The sequence below is a fragment of the Brachycentrus maculatus genome, unplaced genomic scaffold (genome assembly GCF_059751285.1).
Source record: "Brachycentrus maculatus isolate JH-2025_06_01 unplaced genomic scaffold, ASM5975128v1 h1tg000326l, whole genome shotgun sequence".
NCBI lineage: Eukaryota > Metazoa > Arthropoda > Insecta > Trichoptera > Brachycentridae > Brachycentrus > Brachycentrus maculatus.
In genome coordinates this window covers 1256516-1278596 of record NW_028281075.1, presented here as the reverse complement: position 1 = coordinate 1278596, position 22081 = coordinate 1256516, and the positions used below count along the sequence as shown (strand labels likewise).

Genomic DNA, 22081 nt, shown 5'->3' with positions numbered 1-22081 from the left:
GGTGATAGGTGTGGCGATTCTTAGTTATATTTAGGATTTTTTCAAAATCGGATTATTTGTGATTATCATTTTTTATTGTAATTATATTTTTCACAGCACTACGATTTGGTCATTCTGTGCTACACGCTACACCCCTGTAGAACAGTCAGCTGTTCAGTTGCCTATAGATACATGTTCTCTACAGCTATTTGCATTGATTTGCACTTGCGCTTGCTGCGGTTCTGTAGCGAGTGGCGATTGGCGAGGCGAAGTGGAAAGATTTCAACGCGCGTCTAATCGTCGGGCTTGTTTACACTTGTGTTTATTATAAATTAACAACAATTCCAAATATCTCGCTAGATTCTAATAATTTGGCAAAGAACGGCTGACTCTAAATTCCAATAATTTGTTTCAATAGTTTGTTTAGTGAGCCGACGTCGGGCGGCTGTATTTTTTGTAAGGTTAAGAAGTCGAATTCTAATGAATCTCACGTTTGATATTATAATCTTTGTTCATTTTCCTTGAGTTTTATGGTTATGATTATTCTAACGCATTCGGAGTTTTTATGAAATACCGCAACATTTATATTATCACTGTGTGCAATTCGACGTGTTTTTAAAACCTGATATAAAAAATAAACTTAATAGTGCGCTGTTCATTATTCAGGATAGGTAAGTCAATTTCGAATTATTTTATTATTCTACACAGTAATTAAGCATCTAAAATATAATATAATATTACACACTATGTTTTACTATGCAGATGTAATGTTATGTTCTCCCAATATCTGTCAACGGTTTTGTCTATAATAACATGATGTATTTTTACTTCCTGATTAATAATCACACATGTAAAACATGCAATTATTGTGAAATTCGTGTCGTAAAATAGTAAAAAAATATACGAGAAATAATAATGACAGGTGAATGTATGTTGAATACTGCTGTCAAATAGACCCGAATTGAATTCATGAACTGTAATTTGTTTTCCTTCATAACTCTTACTTTTATTGTAATATTATACAAAACAAATAAAAATAATAAAATACATGTTTTATGAGCGTTTTTGAAGTTCAATATACTTGTATTTTTCTGATAATATTTGTATATTAGGGAGGAACAAATCTTGCTAGTGCCAATGTAGGATGGAGGTAACGTTTTAAGATATAATAGACTAGTGGTCTTAACAGAGACGAAATATATCTGCATACGAAAGGAATATAGAAGTTTGAGTATTTACAGGGTTTACATCCTGTCACTGGCCAGCTGAAGCGATCATTTAATACAAGGTGTACCGTTCACCATTCTGTTAAAACATCTAATATACATCGATTTATGGCCCTCATTAATTAAATCCAGTGCTTATGTGCAATCAATTAATAATAATAATAAATTAATGACGTACTAAATTTTCATATTGGAAATACACGGTTTTTATGATTATGTATTCAATTGGAAATCGAACATCGAACCTGCGACCTTGTGTATATAGGTACAAATCACTACACTGCACCGTGGATACAAACGCTCGGGGATAACTAAAATACAATATTTTATGATTGCAGTAAATGTATTTATTTTTACATCCTAAAAATCTATGATACAGCATCGTGAATATGTCAACTGATTAATGACAAAACGATAGGTACTGCAAATAAAATTTGAGGCTATAAAATTTTGTGTATTGAATGAATTCTTCATGTCTTGTATGATATAATTAGATAAGTATCATTCTTGTGTAAAAATGGTTTTAATATACGATTTTTCGGCCTAATATTCATAAAAAAATTGTTTTTACATAATTTTGACGTTTAGCAATTCATATAAATAGTTTTTCGTGAAAGACTCGAGTAATTGAATTAAATTATTGATATTAATTCGATTTAATGGTTTTTCTATACCCGCATAAATTCCTCATGAAACGAACATTTCGAACGAACCCTTGAATAAACAGACGTAACAGGGTAACAGTACCTACTTACCATTTACTTGAAACTATATTATTCGTCCGTCAGTAGTCAATACAAATATTAATTAGCATTTTTTTTCAAATATTTTTGTTTCTTAGAATAGACTAATAAAGAAAATTTATCGAAAACAATATTCATTTGAAAAAAAAATGCGTAAAATTCCCAATATTATATACATACATCTAAAAATATATTTGATGAGAGTAATTTTGAATTAAAATGCATCCTTCCTTATGGAACGCAACAAACAAAATCCACGATTTATTGGCAAATATTAAAATTTGCTTTAAATGTTCAGACGTTTTTTAGCACTGGAAAAATGATTTTTTTAAACATTTTTACTATCGAAAATAGATAACGATATTTAGAATACGTATTTAAAAAAAATGCAGCAAGAAGACGGGGTTTTCAATATTCCCGCGCAAATATTGACTGTCAGAGGGACAGTAACTGAAGTTTTACCCTAATATTTGTAACTACCTTATTTCACTTTATTTTTATCTCAATTCATGTCAATAATGATTTGGTGACTTCTTTCTTTGATCCATATTATATTATGTATATGATCTACATGCAATGTTTTACACGTGACAATTGCATTTTAAATGTCTCTTAAAATACTAACTTCCTTGTTTATTAAGTTATTTTTGTTTATATTTCAGTTCTGTTTATAAATACGTTTACATAATACAATTGCCTATGTACAATATACCTTTTTGCCGATTGTGCACTATTTTGTCGTTTTTACTTCTATATTGTATGCTAGTTCCTATAAATCCACTCCAATGAGGAAATGTAAATCATTATGGACAAACAACGACATCGTTTGGTTTTTGGTGTTGTATTTTTATCATTGACACAATTTTCATACTACGATAAATAATATATTTGAGCACGAAAAGTCAAACAAAAACACGTTTTTCTTATCAGATTATTGGGAAATTGCAAAAATACAGGTATATAAGCTTAATTTTGTAAAATTATACTTGTAAATACGTGTTATAATAATTTTTAGTCAAAATGTCTGAATCAATAACAAAATGCATGCTAATTTGACATGTTTATGAAATTTTCATAATTCAACAACAATTTTTTTCTTCATACTTTTGTTTTTGACATTATTTGTTTAAATCTCACTATATTTTTTGTTTTTTATTTTATTTTATTTTATAAACTGATTCTAATTTGATTCCGACCTAATCTCTAATCTCTTTCGACCAAATGGAATGTTTGCTGGTTTTGAAAGATTCATCTATTTTTTTTTTAATAATAATAACTGTACCTTTAAGAATAAGAAATAATCTGTATTGTCAATTGTTTACATTCAGTGGATATTCAATGTTAAATTGCAATTATAATGTAAAATTTCCAAGATTTCATATAACTTTTGTATTTACGTAATAAACATGTTTTTATTATCGGATATTAATTTATTGGTGTCTTGATACAGGGTCATTTTATTCGATATTTTTGCTTCAAACACAAAAAGTGTTTAATAAGAATAATGATGGTACTTAACATATTGTTTTTTTGCGTTGATTACCACATACAACACGAGTAACACGTCAATAGCTATAAAAATTGATTTTTATATTCCACCGCGTAAACGTATTGTACTTGTAACATACATTTTGACAGCACGTCAGTTTTTTTAACATTAAGGAAAAACGCGTTAGTAGAACCATCTTTTTTTACTTAATTAAATGGATAAATAAAATATTAGCGTTTTATAACATCGACACCGAAAAGCGAAAAGGGCGTAAACGCTATTTTAGTTTAAAATAAACATTATTTTTCTATTCTATTATGAACCGAGACTATTCTATACCAAGAAATGTCAGTACAAAACTTAAATCTATTATTCTATTAGATTTAAGTTTTGTACTGACATTTCTCGGTGGAACTGCATTTTATAATAAAAAAAACATGTAGTTTTTTCTACATGAAATACAGACCAGTCTAATGATGTCGGTTACGACTAAACCCGGTTGCTGGTCAAATAAAATTAATGTGGAAAAAACTACAAAAGTTGTTATTTTATTTTCTATCGGTTTCCCAAAAATTACCAACCACTTGAGGGACAGAATGGGACTTGACGATATTGTATATGGATTGTTAGTTGATACATTGATTTAAATATTTACGTTTTACATGTGCTAATCTTACTTGTTATTATCTAATTCCATCACTTCATGTTAAGATTCGCTCGCTGTTGACGATAAGCTTTGTTAACATATTAACCCTTGATAAACAGTGTATTTTTTCTAAGCTCGTCGTCGGTAAAAGATAAGGAGTTAACGGCTTGAGTGTTTGTATAGCGTAAATATTTGATTTGCCAGGTTTGAGGACATAAGATAGTAGTATTTATATTTTCTTATTACAACCCGAGATCTTTCGGTTTCATACCAACTAAAAAAATAGTATTTGCAACTGACACCAGTATTCCAAAATTTAACTCAGAGATGAAGAGTTAATTTTATGAAAATTGTTAAATGTTTATGTTCTTAATTTTTCTGTCTTTTTTGTGTTTATATTAGGTTAAAATGGTTAAAAACAATAAAAAATGTATTAAAAAAGAACTCCACCGACAAGAAACACAAGGTAGCTTGGTGGGTCTCTGCAAAAAAAATGTTTAAAATTGTGATTTAAATAAATGACAACAATTTATGTTAATAATTTTTTTTAAATAATAAAAGTAAAAATTACCAACCATTGCATAACTACGTATTGCATTTCAAGATCTCTGTCTCGTTTCTGCTTAACTCGACTCACTGCTTAGAACATCACTGAATACCAATGGAATTCAAGCGACAAATTATTCATTCACTTTTTCTCCGTCATAAATTACTTTTTAGTTCTATATGTGTATGTAAAACGTTCAATTATCTTCACAGATCGGTGCTACCGATCATTCTTTACATCTTTTATAGCTATGGATCAATCTACACCCATAAGCAAGTATATTAATTTAATATCCCGGGGTCAAACGATGCAGTCAATTTTCTTGGGTACCGAGATTTTCAATTAGAGGAGCTCGAATCATTCGCGATAATTTTACTTAAGGCCCCAGTATTCGATAAGTCGCAACTAATTTTCTCTAAACCCAGGTAACATTTTACGTAATTGATTTTTTTATTAAAACGCAGTTTTCGGATTGGAAAAATAAGTTTTTCTTCGAAATAATTATATGTTTTTGAAAAGAAAATAGTGATTGAAAGACAAGAAGTTAAAAAAATGTGTAAAAATATTTTTTCTACAAATGAATATTCTAAAAAGCAAAAAAAAAACATCCAATATACAAGAAGTTAAAAAAACGTGGAAAAATATTTTTTCTATATATGAATATTCTAAAAAGCAAAACAATATCCAATATACATTATTTTAAAAAAATCGGGCATGGAAACACATGTCACCTCTTCGGCGGTTGGCCGGCGAATGAGTTCTGTCTTTGCGAATATCCCCTTTGTATTGTTGATCATCATTTTTTTATAAAATATGTCTTTAGATATTTTTAACGTCCGTATATCGAGTTTTACTGTGTTTTACAAAACGTTTATAAAGTCCAACGTTTAAAAATCAATATTTATGTAAAATGATGTATGTTTTTTACGTGTTTCTGTAATTGTATTATAATATTTTCCTGTTTACGAGTAAAGAGTTTTTTTGTTGAAAAATTGAAGATACCATTTATGTGCACGGAAAAACATCAGTACATAAGTATATCAAATATTCAGAATTTGTAATAGGGAAAACTGAAAAAAGGATTTTTTTTTTACCTTTTTTTGAGTTTTAACTAACTTTTAGTTCTAAAGTTCTAAAATCTCTAAAGTTATTCACCGATTGGTTTGAAATTTCGACACAACGTTCGAATACGCGCGTGTTTCCATATGCTCTATTCTTTTATATTCCATTTACGGCCCAGTAATTAATCGGCTGTCCAAACTTAAAACACAGTAAGGGACATTTTTTTGTAGGACGTTTTTGGACAAATAATATTTTTGGACTAAGTAGATTCTACTTAGTCCAAAAATATTATTTGGACACACTCAAAATGTTGTAAATAAATTATCTGGTCAAATTATAAGCTTAAATAATAAAAATTAAAATGGTATATTCTGGCGTTTCTCATGTGTGTGATTATAATCCAGGATTCGGACCTCACACACTAATAAAAGAGTTTCTGCTTAATAAAAAGCTTCTTTACATCTCACCAATAGATGTCTCTAGTGAAGTTCTAGTGATTCAAGAACAAGGTTTCTAAATTGGTTCATATATATAGAACTTCCAAGAATTTGAGTAGTGTGGTTGTCAATAATGGGTAGAATTGGTGAATGTTACACGTGTGTAAAGTGATCACTTAAACCAGCCGATGACGGTCGTCAGCCCCGTAAATGCCCAGACTTCCATATTCTTCTTCATCTTTGATGAGATGTCAAAAAATAATATGAAAATAACTCCTGTAATTGGAGATAATCCAGATTTTGTGAACAAGTATTTGGACACACTCAAAATGTTGTAAAAAAATATTGAACGCGGAGAGACAGACGTGTGGCCTCTCGCGCAGCCGGTCATTTTTGTAATAAAAATACTTATTAATATGTATAAATAACCGCATGTTAATAAATATTTATTACATTGTATTCCTACTATTTATGGTTATGTATCAATATTTATGAATACTGACTATAAATATACGTAGAGAAATCCTACTTTTTACGATGGCATTGAGGAACGTAAGTCTACATTTTGTCTTACTTTACAACACACTCTTGTTTGTCAAATAAATTTGCTTCCTAAACATATGTATGTTTAGTATATTACAATATGTACAATAAATCGTGTTTTTCTCCTATTCTTTTGTACCATGAAACGAATCCACATGGTCATTCTTTTATTCTACCAAATTCATCATTTGTAGGATATAATTTACGGACTAAGTTATTGATTTTCTTCTTTGTTTCATCTTACCCTGTTTGCTATTAACATACAGTAAAACCTCGATATAACGGACTAATTTGGGGGAGGGGGTGTCCATTAACCGCCCTACACACACGAACGTACGTGATACGCGCGGTTTTTCTTCACCATTCCGCACTAACCCGTATGACCTACACACACGAGAAAAGATCTCTGTTCCAAAAGTATTTAATGCGTACCGGATACACCGACAAATTTTTGTCAGGTTTCATACCTGACAATATTTTGGGACAACAAACGTTGTGATTTTTTTTGCTTGTTTATAAAATTATGCCTGAAAAATAACCCGAAGGTAAAGGTTAAACCCGAAAGTCATTTATACAAAAAAAGTTTTAAATAAATCAAAAAGCTTTTTTGAAAATATGAACACTATATTTTTAGATATAAATAAATAATTCAAAACACAAACAAAATTCTAATTATTGTCTTCGGATACTCTTCGTGAAGTGACGTTCCTGTTTGAAATCGATGCGCTTGCTTTCGGTAATCCTGCTTTGAAAAAGTGATCAAGTATTGTTTGCACTTTTAAAGTTTTTTAGACATAATTTGTGATTATCATGACCGTTAAAAAATGTTCACATACGGCGACACTTGAATTTAAGCATCTATAATATTAACGGGACGTTTTTATTTTTTTAAAACATTTTTTTTATCCGAAGTTCGTTAAATAGAGGTCTTTTTTATATCGAGGTTTTACTGTATTCACTACTTTGTATTATTTTGTGTCTACTATATAGTAAACAAAAAAACACCGAGACACTAAATATTTACACGTTTGTATTTCAATTTTTTTGAGACTAAAAATATCGTATTATCGGAGGAACGGTATAGGGGGTAAATGTTTTTAAATTTATTAAAATTTAATATTGACTCATTTCAGTAATTTTCCTCTAATTAAAATGTAATAATAAAATTAAAAACATTAACCCTCTTATAACGATAGCGTAGAACCTATCTCAGCGTTTTAGTGGGTTTTACTGCATTGTTCATAATTTATTACATAAATTTATATGTATTTATATGTTTTCAGAAAATCATCGTCTGCATCTGATTTTATTTAAATATACCTTCTTCATTTTAAAATTCTTTACTTTTTCGGTTTGTCATAGGTTTATGTTATGTTCAAACATTGTTATGTTTTCTTATTTTGTATTTCACAATCTTTAGCCATTTCATAAATAAACTCATTCGTTCATCAGCTCGGTGCTGGAAAACGTCTTTGTTTTTTTTATAAATCATATATTTATATTCATATATCCGTGTGTAAAATTGTAGAAGTCTTGTTTAAGGTAAATATGTTTCTTGTTTGTTGTAAAAGACATAATTATGTACATTTGTGGCAAGTCGTTTATTCGTTGCTTGTTCTCTGATTTCTGTGTCACTGTGTCATTTTAGTACCTGCACTTAAATCGTGCGTCAATATTTCCTTTACTTATCTTAAACAACAATGAAAAAATAGCTTTGTGGAAAGTAAGAAAAATTCATATACTTATATATCGCACAATGTGCAGTAGGTACGAGTAATATACATTTTCTTCTCCTGTAACAGTGAAGGTGTGGAACGTCTTTTTTTCTTGATAGTAAATGTAAGTGAAAAAATACAATATATAGTAGTTATTTTAAGTAATTAACTATTAATATTAACAACTTATCTTAACCTTTCATTATTAATTTATCTTAACCTTTTCGGAAGCGTGGACGTAAATTAACGTCGATGCGAATTTTCCTAAAACGAATATCGACGTTAATGAACGTCGAAGTCCGTCTGTCAGTTGGTATGATGTAATTTGTATGGCAATTACATGTGTGGATATTTGTATGTAATTTTGTCATAATGTAAAAATATTTCGAATAGGTGTTTTATTTTTTTTTATTTACATAATTTCTATTTTCGTAATACATCGATTTTGTGAAAAAAATATCGTTTAAATAGAACCCACTCCCCAGAGAAAGCCGGACATCAATTATTGTACTCCCGGGAAGGTTAAAGTATTATTCCGATCGTTCCCGACCGGAAGTACGCGTAACCTCATGGTTACGTGCCTAATTCTTTTTACGCGAGAAAAAGTGATAATGGTGAATAAAACGTATTGATTTAGTTATATTTAACATTACATGACAGCGTATCCGGTAGGCAATCTCATCGTTCCGCGAATACGCGTCTTCGAATGGATATTTGTTACTTGTTCAGTTAACTGTTCCAGTAAACTTTTAAATTGATTTATTCGTGGTTTACATTCGAAAGTATGTTATACTAATGAATAGTTGCTAGAACTCGTAACCGTACTAAATAATAAAACAGTTAAGTATTTTGTTAGTAACAGTGTCGTAAAATTATTTATATATTTGCAGCCGCATATCTATAAATGCTGTGATATTTATTTTTTATTGGTATTTCGATACCCCACCTGAAAATCAATACTGAAGTATTTGTTACAATTGAAATAATATCATTCTTATCTTCAACTAGCTATTTTGTAAAGTTTTTCGCGAAAGTATGTTATATCGGGTACGTTTCTCGCTCGATATATGGTATAATGATGTGTTTTCAGTGTGAGTGGAAAATTCAGGGAAACCTTGTGCCAATCGAGTCGGTGCTATAATACCAAACTGCGAAATTATGGGTTAAATTTGAACCTTAATTTCTTCATTTTCTTTATGTATCAAAAGTATCTCAATAGAGACTGCCTAGTCTATCTATACAATAAGGGAATATGGAGGTCAAATACGAGTTTAATTATTTTTTTACATTTGATACTGGTAACTACATCAGATTTTCCTTCGCCTGCGCCTGGCCTAACTACAAAGATGTGCCTATGGGAATTTATCGGTGTATCTATCTATGGCCATGCATCTATAGCCGTAACCTATTCCTAATAAAGGAAATAAAACGAGAAGCATTATTGGAGTGTATTCACCGCAAACATCGTTACTTTACAGGGAAGCGAATTCGCCATATTTATTAAACAGTTGTTCACACTGAAAATGATCTACTTTAACATTACATATCCGAACGGAATAATAATAATATTATTATTACTTGTCACCTGAATACACATTCCGACCTATTCTCGTCCGATCAAACAATGGGAAACATCCACATTTAAACAAGATTGAGGGAAGATGTAAAGATATATTTTTTTAAATACACACGTACTCAATTAAATTACCTTATTTTACTGAGCAAGGGTACATTCGTCCCAATACGTCGGTACATGTCGCCGAAAATGTCAGGGAAAAAGTCACTATTTTTTTTAACGTTAAATGTAAAATTTACACGCGTTGTGCTAAATACTCTTTGCTTATTTATTTACTGTACATTATACTTTTCCTTCCATTTGTCTTTTAAAAGTTGTAATTGTACGTAGAAAACAATATTTCGCATTATACTATTAATTTATACTGGAATACAGTACAGGAATATTTTTTTAAGTGTTAAATCTTTTTAGCATATTATTTTTCTAATAACGGTTTTACCAATAATGCTTGTGATTTTCTTTTATAAATAAATGATGTTACTAAATAGGCTACAACGTGTAGTCAGTCACCTTCAGTGTTTAATATCGGAGCTCTGATAGCCTTTCTCTACATAAGCCGGATTAGACCTAGGGGTAAATTGTTGTCTATTAATATCCACAGGTGAGATGAGATGAATATCACAATATCTATGAGACAACGTTAAGGGAATTATACTGTCGAGGACAATTTACGTTTAATATTCTCTGGAAGCTTCTAAATATGTGTATATATATATATATATATATATATATATATATATATATATATATATATATATATATATATATATATATATATATTTATGTATATATATATATATGTGTATATATATATATATATATATATATATATATATATATATATATATATATATATATATATATATATATATATATATATATATATATATATATATATATATCGTAGTCATACAGGAGAAAGTGACCAAGTGCATTGTTTTACAAAAACGTGATCATTGACTATTTGACTATGTTACTAGCTTAATATTGCCCTGAAAAAAATCCAAAGAATTTTTAACTTGGAAGTATAATACATTGACTTGTTAAAAATGACTAACTGCATTGATGTTTATTTTCTTCCCAAGCAAAAGTGACTTAAATGGCCCTTCTGAACATTTTACGTTTTGTTAGTTAGTCACTTTCTCCTGTATGACTACGATATATATATAAAAATTGAAGCTTTTCCATTCCATACATTATTATGTTTTTTTTTATAATTCACTTTCGTTTCTAAACTTTGAAACACCTCTGCGTGTAAAACATGCGCCCTCATAAAATTAATAACTTTCAGAAACACGTGAATTATGTATAACTACGTTTCCATTTATTCTAACTCATTAGTTGTTGTTCTTAGGTCTTTTCCTTGATTTCCTTTACTGATTTCGTACTTTTTAATGCTGCACCATAAAACACTTTTTTTTTAAATGTTTGTAGGATACGAGGTTTTTCTTCGACATGTGTAATATGTGCGTACATGTTCCTCATTACTCTGATTGTGACGTTTAAAAAGATGATGTCTGTATTTATTGTGTGTTTGCACTTTGCATTTTCATGAAAACAATTCTACTGAAAGTATACTTAAAATTCTACTCTGATAACATATTGATTCATGATGACTCATTAGTAAGTTCCTTACACATCAGAAGGTGCCTCATGACTACCAATTGATACCCCCGGCGTAGTATCAAGTTGGATCTGCAGAATCCTCGACATTGAAGAACAGCAGTTTTTTAGATATGTTTTTATAAGTACGTGTATATAAATATGGTATATTTACAATGTGAAATTACACATACATACGGTGGTTTCTGGCTAATCTGATATGATTGAAAGCTGTCCCACCGCATGCCCAGATCTGATACAGAAGCATCTAGGCTTCCTGACAGATCTGCTCTTGCAAAGCAATTGTTTTTTAAAACTTAGTTGCGAAATCGATTGAAAATGTGAAACAACATAAAATTGTATCCCGATTTTACTGTGAATTTACATTTAAAAGCTTTCACTGAACCTGTCACTGAACCTGTCACTGCCAATCTAAATAAATACAAGTTTGTAAATCCATCACCAAATTTTCTAAAAGTACCCCGGTGTAGGCAGTGAAAGGGATTAATATTTAGTTCATTTAGTCAGCTAGATCCGATTTCGACCCGACGTTGGCCGGTACACAGACGCTCACAACCCCGACCAGTACAGCAGACAGACACGGAATAGTGGCTAATCTGGTAGAAAACTATTAATGATTAAATTAAGGTTTGTTTAAACATTCAGCCAAATGAAGAAATTGTAAAACATTTTGTTATCCTGCTTAACGCCACCAATGATTTTTTTATTGATTTTTATCTCGGGCCTTTATTTGTTTTTCATTGAGATTCTTTTATGATTTTGGCAGCTAAGGGTGGGTTTAATTTTTCCATTATTTGAAATTCATCTAGCACTTTTTCACATAAGGATGATCAGAACAATAGCGTTCATAAAATTTGCGTACATATCTAAATGTACACGCGTGTGTAATTTAATTTCAATTAATTCACTAATGATATTTTTTAAACGTAATTACGTTTATTTGTTTAATCAATAGTTTATGAATTTTTTTCACTTGTGACTTATGTTATGCAATAAATACGGGATTTAAGAGCAGATTTTCCGATACAAATTCGTATCTTTAAAATGTTTTAAATTTATCGATCGCACGCGTAATGAAGCCTGAGAGACTAAATTCTAGAACATTTTGAGTGTGTCCAAATACTTCTTCACAAAATCTGGATTATCTCCAATTACAGGAGTTATTTTCATATTATTTTTTGACATCTCATCAAAGATGAAGAAGAATATGGAAGTCTGGGCATTTACGGGGCTGACGACCGTCATAGGCTGGTTTAAGTGATCACTTTTCACCAATTCTACCCATTATTGACAACCACACTGCTCAAATTCTTGGAAGTTCTATATATATGAACCAATTTAGAAACCTTGTTCTTGAATCACTAGAACTTCACTAGAAACATCTATTGGTGAGATGTAAAGAAGCTGTTTACTAAGCAGAAACTCTTATATTAGTATGTGAGGTCCGAATCCTGGATTATAATCACACACATGAGAAACGCCAGAAAATACCAGTTTCATGTTTATTATTAAGCTTATAATGTGACCAGATAATTTATTTACAACATTTTGAGTGTGTCCAAATACTTGTTCACAAAATCAGCCCAGACTTTCACATTCTTCTTCGTCTTTGATGAGATGTCAAAAAAAATACTAAATTCTAGATTCACAATAATCATTTAAAGGTATGCTGCTTCTAAATAAAGTATTCTCCGTATGACATTCTTTCACGAATTTTATTTATAAACCCTCACACGCGTCATAATAGAAGTAGGTACTTCAACCGTATCTTCACATTTCTTCTCAATATATTTTATTCTTTTCCTATAAATTCCGAATACATTTTTACATCTTTCCATCGCTTTCTCATTTTTCTCCGGATATTATTGCTTTTGAAGTTTTATTCTAACCTTTTTTATGTACCGAGCATTCTAATACTTTTCTTCCAGTTCACCAACCTCATAAATATTGTGATATATCCCTGTGTGCTCAATGTATTCTGAATTCGTTTTCCTTTTTTATATCATTATTCTGATTCTTATATCAAGAGCGAACTAGGCTGTTATATAATGAACCCGTGTTCGCTAGGTTTGGAGAAATAATTTCCAAATTGTTGAACATCCTGGGAACCGGAAACGAGTTTTCTAAAGCAATTGGGTCATCCAGTAAAACTTAAAACATGAACCATTTCGCTCAAAAGTACTGCCGGAAATTCAATTGTGAGAATTCTTTGTCTGAAAAATTGCTGCGTTTCAAACGACCGTTTCGTATTGAAAATTCAGATTCAATTTCGTTTGAAGTATTCCCTCCGTCTACTGACATAATAAGACCATAAAGTTTTGTTGTTTTAATTTTTAAACCTTATTTTCAACCTCAAGGTTGCCACGTAATTTATTTTTAATTCATAAGGATTTCATGTAAAACAAGAATGTTATATTTTAAAGTTATTTTACTGTAAATTATCATTGTATCTATTGTATGTAATGTATATAATCTAATAGTTAAAAAAAATGCATTAACATGTATTTCGGCTCAACACAGGCCATGCCTAAAGAGCCGTAGTACATATAGTAAAAAAAATGTATGTATCTATGAAATAAATAAATAAATAAAATAAAACAAAAATACATGATTTTTCCTGTTAACAACAGAAACACAAAAGCATTAAAACCGTGTCGCCAAAATTTCATGAACCTATGCTCTATGTAAGATATAATATAAATTTGGACGCTACCAACACCAATTTTTGTTATTTTTGTTCGTTTTTGTAAGATTTCAATGTAAATGTTATGATAAAATTCCAAGATATCAAATATTTTTTTACTGAAGTGTGCGTCTTCTTCTTCTTCGAACCCTCATTCGCACCCGATGGTGCATAGGGCACTGCATCATATAAACGCAGCATCATCTTGATCGTTAACGCATGAAGGAAAGGTAATCAGCCCTCCGCTTCAGGTACCAGTCCAATGGTAATATTTAATAAATATAGTTAGAAAATCACTTATATTTATTTGACCCCTCCTGAGAATCGAGCTCGGGACCTCCAGTACGGTAGCTGAGCGTGCTGATCATTACATTATGGAAGCAGAGGCCTCTTCTGGTCCATAACAAATAAGAGATGATAGTTATATATGTTGAAAAACATAACATTATTACGATTTCTTTGCATGGACTATTACACTGAAGATTCATTCACATTGGCACATACTCTTAGCTTAACCTTTTGAAGCCTGAAGCGCTCATTGTACAAGTACCCTAACCCCGAGCTCCTGAGTAATTTTTTACCAAAAAATTATGTTTTACTAAAAATGAAATTTCGATCCAAAATTCCTCAAAATTAATCTGAGTTCATGTTCAAACAAGTTCTCCCCCCTCCCACACTCGCGATGACGTTGCAATAGGTCAAAAGTATCATCTCGGTGTCTTCTTCGCAGGCCGGTATTCCAGGCCGTAGGGTAATGAGGATAGATGTTGGGGCCGGTATTTCGGCCATTAGGGTATATCGTTACTAAATAAAGCCGATATACCGGCCTCTAGGGTTCAAAAAGTTAAAAAATGAATCGATTGTAGACTGCCTGATTTGTTTTTAATATCATTATTTTTTCTAATATAACCTTTGAATAAATCATTCTCATTAATCAGCCACCCACATTGTATGTATAAGAATAATTGTTGTGATAGTGTTATAATTAGTAGGTCGCTATTGGTAATTTGAAAGTATTACAATGCGAGTAATCGAATGTGGGTTATACGAACATACTCTATTACACAGGTATCTACTATCTACCCATATTTACAATTTATTATGCAATTACGTTAGTATTATCTTATACCGATTGAACCACAACGAATTATGAGTTGGACGTTGGGCACTATTGCGCATTATAGCGACCGATCCGCCGTGGAGAGGCGCTTGAATTATTACTAATTAATTCGGGGATATATTTTTTTTTAAAGAAAAATATTTGTGTTTTTATTATACACACAAGTATTTCAATTTCATACTATTTCTGTGAGCCTAAGCGGCTCATTATTAGGAATAGTGGTGGATTAATAGGAGTAGATTCGAACCGAGAAACTCTGTCCGCGACACTAAACACGGGACCACAACCCGACATATTGCATTTATTAATTTGCATTTGTTACCAAAATCGCCATATTGAATTTATAAATTTTATCTACATTGTTTTTAAGCAGCCACTAGAATAAATTTGTAGGAAAATAATTACTTTTTAGCTCTGTAGGGAGTTGGTCGAATGGCCTTTTTAGCGCTTATTTTTAGTATACTTTCAACATTAACGGGCTTGAGCGGAGTTTCCCTAATTGCCTGGTTGTTATTTTCAATGCGACAACTAAGCATTTTGAGCTGGAAATCTGATTTACATACTCCGGTATTAATACGAAAATGTTATTTTGTATTTATTCAAGGAAATTAAAATCCTGTTGTGCTAATTGGTGCCTCCTGGACGCACGTGCTTTCATTTACTTTTTGCATTAAAATAGGACTTTGCATCACCGCTTCCCATTATCAGAAGTTTGTCCTTTGAATAACTTTGTCGAGTGGTTTTGTTATTTTGTAAATCGCTCACTCCTTTCAAGAACGTCATAAATAAAAAATCGTCAATTTTCAGTTATGCATGTTTTCGGAATGCCCAGAAAATGTACTACATCCCAGCAAAGAGGCATATTTTTAACTTAATATTTACCCGCTACAGGGGAGAAAGTGTTGTTTTTGCATTTTGAAAAAAAGGTATTGTTTAAAATTTTTTTTTAATAAACTAAATATTTTTAAAATGGAGAAAAAAACCTTCAGGTTTTACCTGAAAAGATCTATTGCACAGTAAAAAGCTCAATCAGTGGCTTGATACGTATTTTTAATACATTGTATTATATTTTTAAACTTTAAAAACGTTCTCCTGAAAAATCAAGTTTTTCGATTTACGACGTTCTTGAAAGGAGTGAGCGAAATGTGGTTTAGACATTACATTATTTTTTGTGATATTATGAGCGTGCTTTGCTTTGTTCAACCTTCTTTTTATTCATGAATAAATGATTCTGTAAGAAGAACTTGTTTATGATAAAATATAATCTGTATTTTTATATTTTTATTAAAAAAAAAGTGTATGCATAATACATTTTGAATTATGGTTGCCAACAAACATATTGTACAATATCTCCTCAATGCATCAAAACGACTTGTAAAATTTATATCAATTACTCTTTGACGTCTGTGTATGTGTATTTGTGATAATTTCTTTTTTCCTTTTGCGAAATATTTTTTGTAAATAAAGATTTCAAAATACAGTAAACGCTCTCTTAACCGGCCTTTGACGGGACTGACCCAGGGCCGGATTACGAAAAAGCCGGTTAAAGAGAAGGTTGTGAAAAATACATTTAAACATCACTTTCGCAAGGAAAAAGCTTATTTTTTTGAAGACTAATAGAAATTTTATTCTAAATAAGAAACTCACACATTAAAAATTAACATTTCACAAATTCAAGTTGCTACCTGTCAGCGTGTATTTTGGGCGCGAGGGATTCGTAAAAGAGGCCGGTTAAAGCGGCGGAACGGTTTAATCTGGGCCGGTTAAGAGAGCGTCTACTGTATATCTGTATTCATACACCATTTTCATTTTTGAGGTGTTGCGCTGTTTCTGTTATCTCAACGTAATATTTTATCAAAATATTACAAATAAAAATAAATATTGGGTTCCTCTTCCTTGTCTTCTGTAAAAACCTCTAAACCGTCGGATCGATACGATGCAACGGCGGTGCCAAAGGTTGCAAGCCGCAATGCCCCGTCCTTTCAGCGACCTTGTTAATTATTATTTTACTTGAATCGTCGCAAGTAACGTATATAGCGCCTTCCTTATCGGTTCGGAAGTGATTGTAGCGTCTAGCGCAGGGTCACCATTCTTCCTGATATGTCCCGGTACCCATTATCCTGAAAAAGACCTGAAAAATACCGGAAAATATTTATATATACGTAAAAATATTTATTATTTAAGCCTATGATTTTTGAAAGTTAAACTTGAGTGATGTATACACAACGATATAAAGCGATAGAATAAGATAATGTCGTGCATGTACGCGTTGTAGATGTACACGTCAGACGCTATATATAAACAGTGAGGTACCACGCGTTGTGTAAGTAATATTTATCATTTTTTTTTAAAAACTACAACGAATCAACAACAAACTCCGGAACTACAATGGATGCAATTTATTCTCGTTATACTTAACGAAAATATTGAATCGCGAATATATATATATATATATATATATATATATATATATATATATATATATATATATATATATATATATATATATATATATATATATATATATATCTTATTTTAGTTATCACAAACCATTAATATCAATATTACCTATTGAATCCTATTACCAATCAATGATAGTGTACATATGAAATAAACAGAATATTTTTCTTTGTAAATTTTGATTGTTGTATTTCGTTTAAGATGATCTCCCTCTGCCTCTCACATTGAATCTCTTTTATTCTTTATTTTTTAAGAAGTTTAACCTCTATAATCACACAACGTATAAATGATCGTGTACGGTGGTGCACGCATAATTTTTGCTGTTGTTGCTACTGACCTTTTAATGAAAAAGTTCCGACTTAATCTCGGAAAAATATGGTAACTCTAGTCTGGCGCCGTAATAGGAGCATATCCGAAGATCTGTAATGCCTTACACTGTATCGCACATATAGCGCTATAGTGGCAATGATGACTAAACAATGCTCATTAGTAATCACTCCTTAGTTTCCAGACTTCAAAATTAACAATAGATGGTCGTTAACCCCTCTCCTGTATTTTTTATGTATAATATGTTCTCAAAGAGTCGAGATGTATGTTCAATACATATTATATGTGCTAAAATAATTTTTATTTCAATTACAATTTTATGTCAATTACATATTTAATATAATTTTTTCGCCATTCAAGATTTGTTAAGATTAGAAAATAGCTTCCTTAATACCCGATAAATCACAACTTTTTTTTCTCTAAACCAAGGTAACATTTGACGTAATTGGTTTTTTCCTACGAATCGCCGTTTTTGTATTGAAAAAATAAGTGATTTATTCGAAATAAATATGTGGTTTGGAAAAGAAAAGAGCCATTGAAAGGTAAAGAGTTAAAAAATATGTAAAAAAATATATTTTCAATGCACTCGTTTATATGCTAGAATAAAGTCAAATTCCAATATAAGTTCTAAAAAAAAACGTGCGCGAAAACACGCCGGACCACACGCGCGGTCGTCCGCGTTATGTATTTCACCTTCGGGATCTCGGCCTTAAACCGAATATCATAAACCTGGCATCGTATCGTACATCGTCTAGAGAAAAAAAATGTGCAGCCCGGAAATTACAAATAAATAATAAAAATTATTGCCACATGTTATATTATTAGTTTTTTTATGCACTTAATATATATATATATATATATATATATATATATATATATATATATATATATATATATATATATATGTATATATACATATATATATATATATATATATATATATATATATATATATATATATATATATATATATATATATTTCACAATACCTTATATAAATATGTTTTTTGTTGTTTTTTTTTACGCACAATTTACCTTTAAATAAAAACTTTTAGTTTAAATTTATTATGAACAGAGATGGTGGATATTGGAAGTAAACCCGTGATATCATACTACCGACCTGTATATTAATCTAGTACAGAACTGATCTACAGACACTGATAGTCAAAAGAGACTTTTGCCAACTGCGACATTGATACGATATTGTGTCGGGCCGTGGTCCCGTGGTAAGTGTCGCGGGCTCTTAAGTCAGAGTTTCTCGGTTCGAACCCACTCTACCACAATTTGATACCTATTTCTAATAATGAGCCACTTAATTTCACAGAAATAGTATGAAATTGAAATATTTGTGTTGATAATAAAAACACAAAAATTTCTCTTTTACTTTAATTTTTAAAAAATACTACTCATACTGCTCATTCCTCATATCGATGCTACGTTTAAGGGGATATTCGCAAAATCAAAATTTAATCCCTGGCCGACCACTGCAGAGGTCACACGCCTCTTCACGCCCGATTTATTTTAAATAATGGTTTTTTGATATTTTTTGTTCTTTTAGAAGAATATATGTATAAAGAAAAAAAAACTTTTTATACATTTTTTACTTTATTTACCTTTCAACAACTCTTTTTTCAAAATTATATAATTATTTCGAAAAAAAAATAATGCGAGAACGGTTTTCTAAGAAAAAAATCAATTACGTAAAATGTTACCTGGATTTAGAGAAAATTATGTTGCGTCTTGACGAATACTGGGCCTTAAGACATTTTTTTAGTCATCTAACGTCCAAGTGACTCTGAAATCTAGCTACGGCTTATGCAACACCGATTATCATGACCCTACTCAGGCTTCAACTTTTTATGTTTCATAGTCTATGCCTACTCGTGAGTGGATTTACTCTTTATGTTTAAAGTTACCATATTTTCATGTAATTCATGAGTGAAAATTCTAGGCAAAAACACTCGCGGGTCTTAAGACACGAGTTGGTTTTATTATTTAAAGTGAATATAATAATAATAATAAAACCCTTATCCGCACCCCAATGGTGCATAGGGCACTGCGTCATATAAACGCAGTGTTATCTTGATCGTTTACACATGAAGGAAAGGTGATCAGCCATCCGCTTCAGGTACACCAGTCCAAGGTGATTTTGAATAAATATTACAGTGAAAAAAAATCACTTATATTTATTTTACCCCCCTTGGGAATCGAACCCAGAACCTCCAGAACGGTAGCCGAGCGTGCTGACCATTACACTACGGAGCTGTCAAAGTGAAAATATGTTATTAAAAAAAAAAAAAACAATAATAAAACTTTGATCGAGCTACAATCTGAACACTGGACAGTCAGATCAGGAGTGTGTAGCTAAAATATAAATTTATTTCAAATTTATTTCACGCGTACAATTTAGATACAACCTTAAGTTTATATTGTAGATATAAATACTTGGTATTTACCCAAATGTTTATTGATTTAGTCGGAAAACTAACGCCCACGTCTATCCAATTTGATAATGGAACCCAACAAATAAAGTGGTGTGAGCTTAATGAATGAAATAAAAAATTCCTAATGGGTCGACGCTGTTCCGCGTCAATCTGTTGTATTCTGTATCACCAGCTGCTAAAACCTCTAATAGAATACAGATAATAGAATGAAATTCGATGACATTTGTCGCCTCTTCCAGCGATAATGTTTCAAATATCCATGTACCTACTTTCGCAATAATTATAAACACGACGAGCTTTATTGTGCCTCGGTTTAAAAAAAAACATTTGTATATACCGTACACAATACCCATTATTGGTTTGCAGTATGCACGCATCGGTTACCCAATTCTCGATTCGATGGAAGCACTGTCAAATGTTTACTCAAAAATAACATTTTCTGTTACCCGGGCAAGTGTAATGCGGATAATAACTTACGCAATAGGACACAACATCGTTGCTGGATAGTGAAAATACTTAAGTACAACATTTTGAGTGTCTCAAAATACTTGTTCACAAATACTGGATTATCTCCAATTATTGGAGTTTTTTTTACATATCAAAAACGAAGAAGAATATGGAAGTCTGGAAAAATCTATTTACGGGGCTGACAACCGTCATGGTTGTCAATAATGGATAGGATTGGTGAATGTTACACGTGTGTAAAGTGATCACTTAAACCAGCCTATGACGGTCGTCAGCCCCGTAAATGCCCAGAATTCCATATTTTTCTTCATTTTTGATGAGATGTCAAAACAAATTATATATCTTAAGGCCCAGCAAGTCGCAACTTAATTTTCTCTAAATCCAGGTAACATATTAAGTAATTGATTTTTTTCTTGAAACACCGTATTTGCAGTGAAAAAATAAGTTTTTCTTCGAAATAAATATATGATTTTAAAAATAAAGGAGTCATTGAAAGGTAAAGAGTTTAAAAAATAAATATAAATATTTTTTTTCTACATACAGTAGCGAGCAGTAAAATGTTTCCAAACTGAAAATATCAGTTTTTTTTATATATTTTTTTGTTGTGATTTCTTGATTGCTTTTCAGTCCGAATTATTAAATAACACCGATTAAAATGATATACCAGAAAAGTGCCTAATAATTTTAAAGTTAATTTGTAGATACTCGATTTTTTCGCACAATCTAAAAATCTACAAATTCTATAAAATTATGAAGAAAATAATTGGTTCACTTAATAGGCACTTTTTTTTGGTATATCATCTTTAATCAGTGTTGTTTAATAATTTGGCCTGAAAAGCAATCAAGAAATCACAACACCAAAAAATATAATTAAAAAACAGCTGATATTTCTAGTCTGGAAACAATTCACTGCTCGCTACTGTATGGTATATACATTCTTTAAAAACATCGGGCGTGAACAGACATGTGACCTCTCCGGTGGTCCCCGGTGGAATG

At 30.9% G+C, this 22081-nt stretch overlaps 1 protein-coding gene across 1 annotated transcript in view; it reads left to right on the top strand.

Annotated features, from left to right (window-relative positions):
• Positions 1–190: 190 nt before the first annotated feature.
• The window catches only part of beta4GalNAcTA (beta1,4-N-acetylgalactosaminyltransferase A), a 53486-nt gene continuing 31595 nt past the window's right edge, over positions 191–22081 (top strand). The window contains exon 1 of the mRNA XM_088268638.1: positions 191–650. The gene's annotated coding sequence lies outside the window, so the exon portion shown is untranslated. The remainder of the gene's footprint in view (positions 651–22081) is intronic.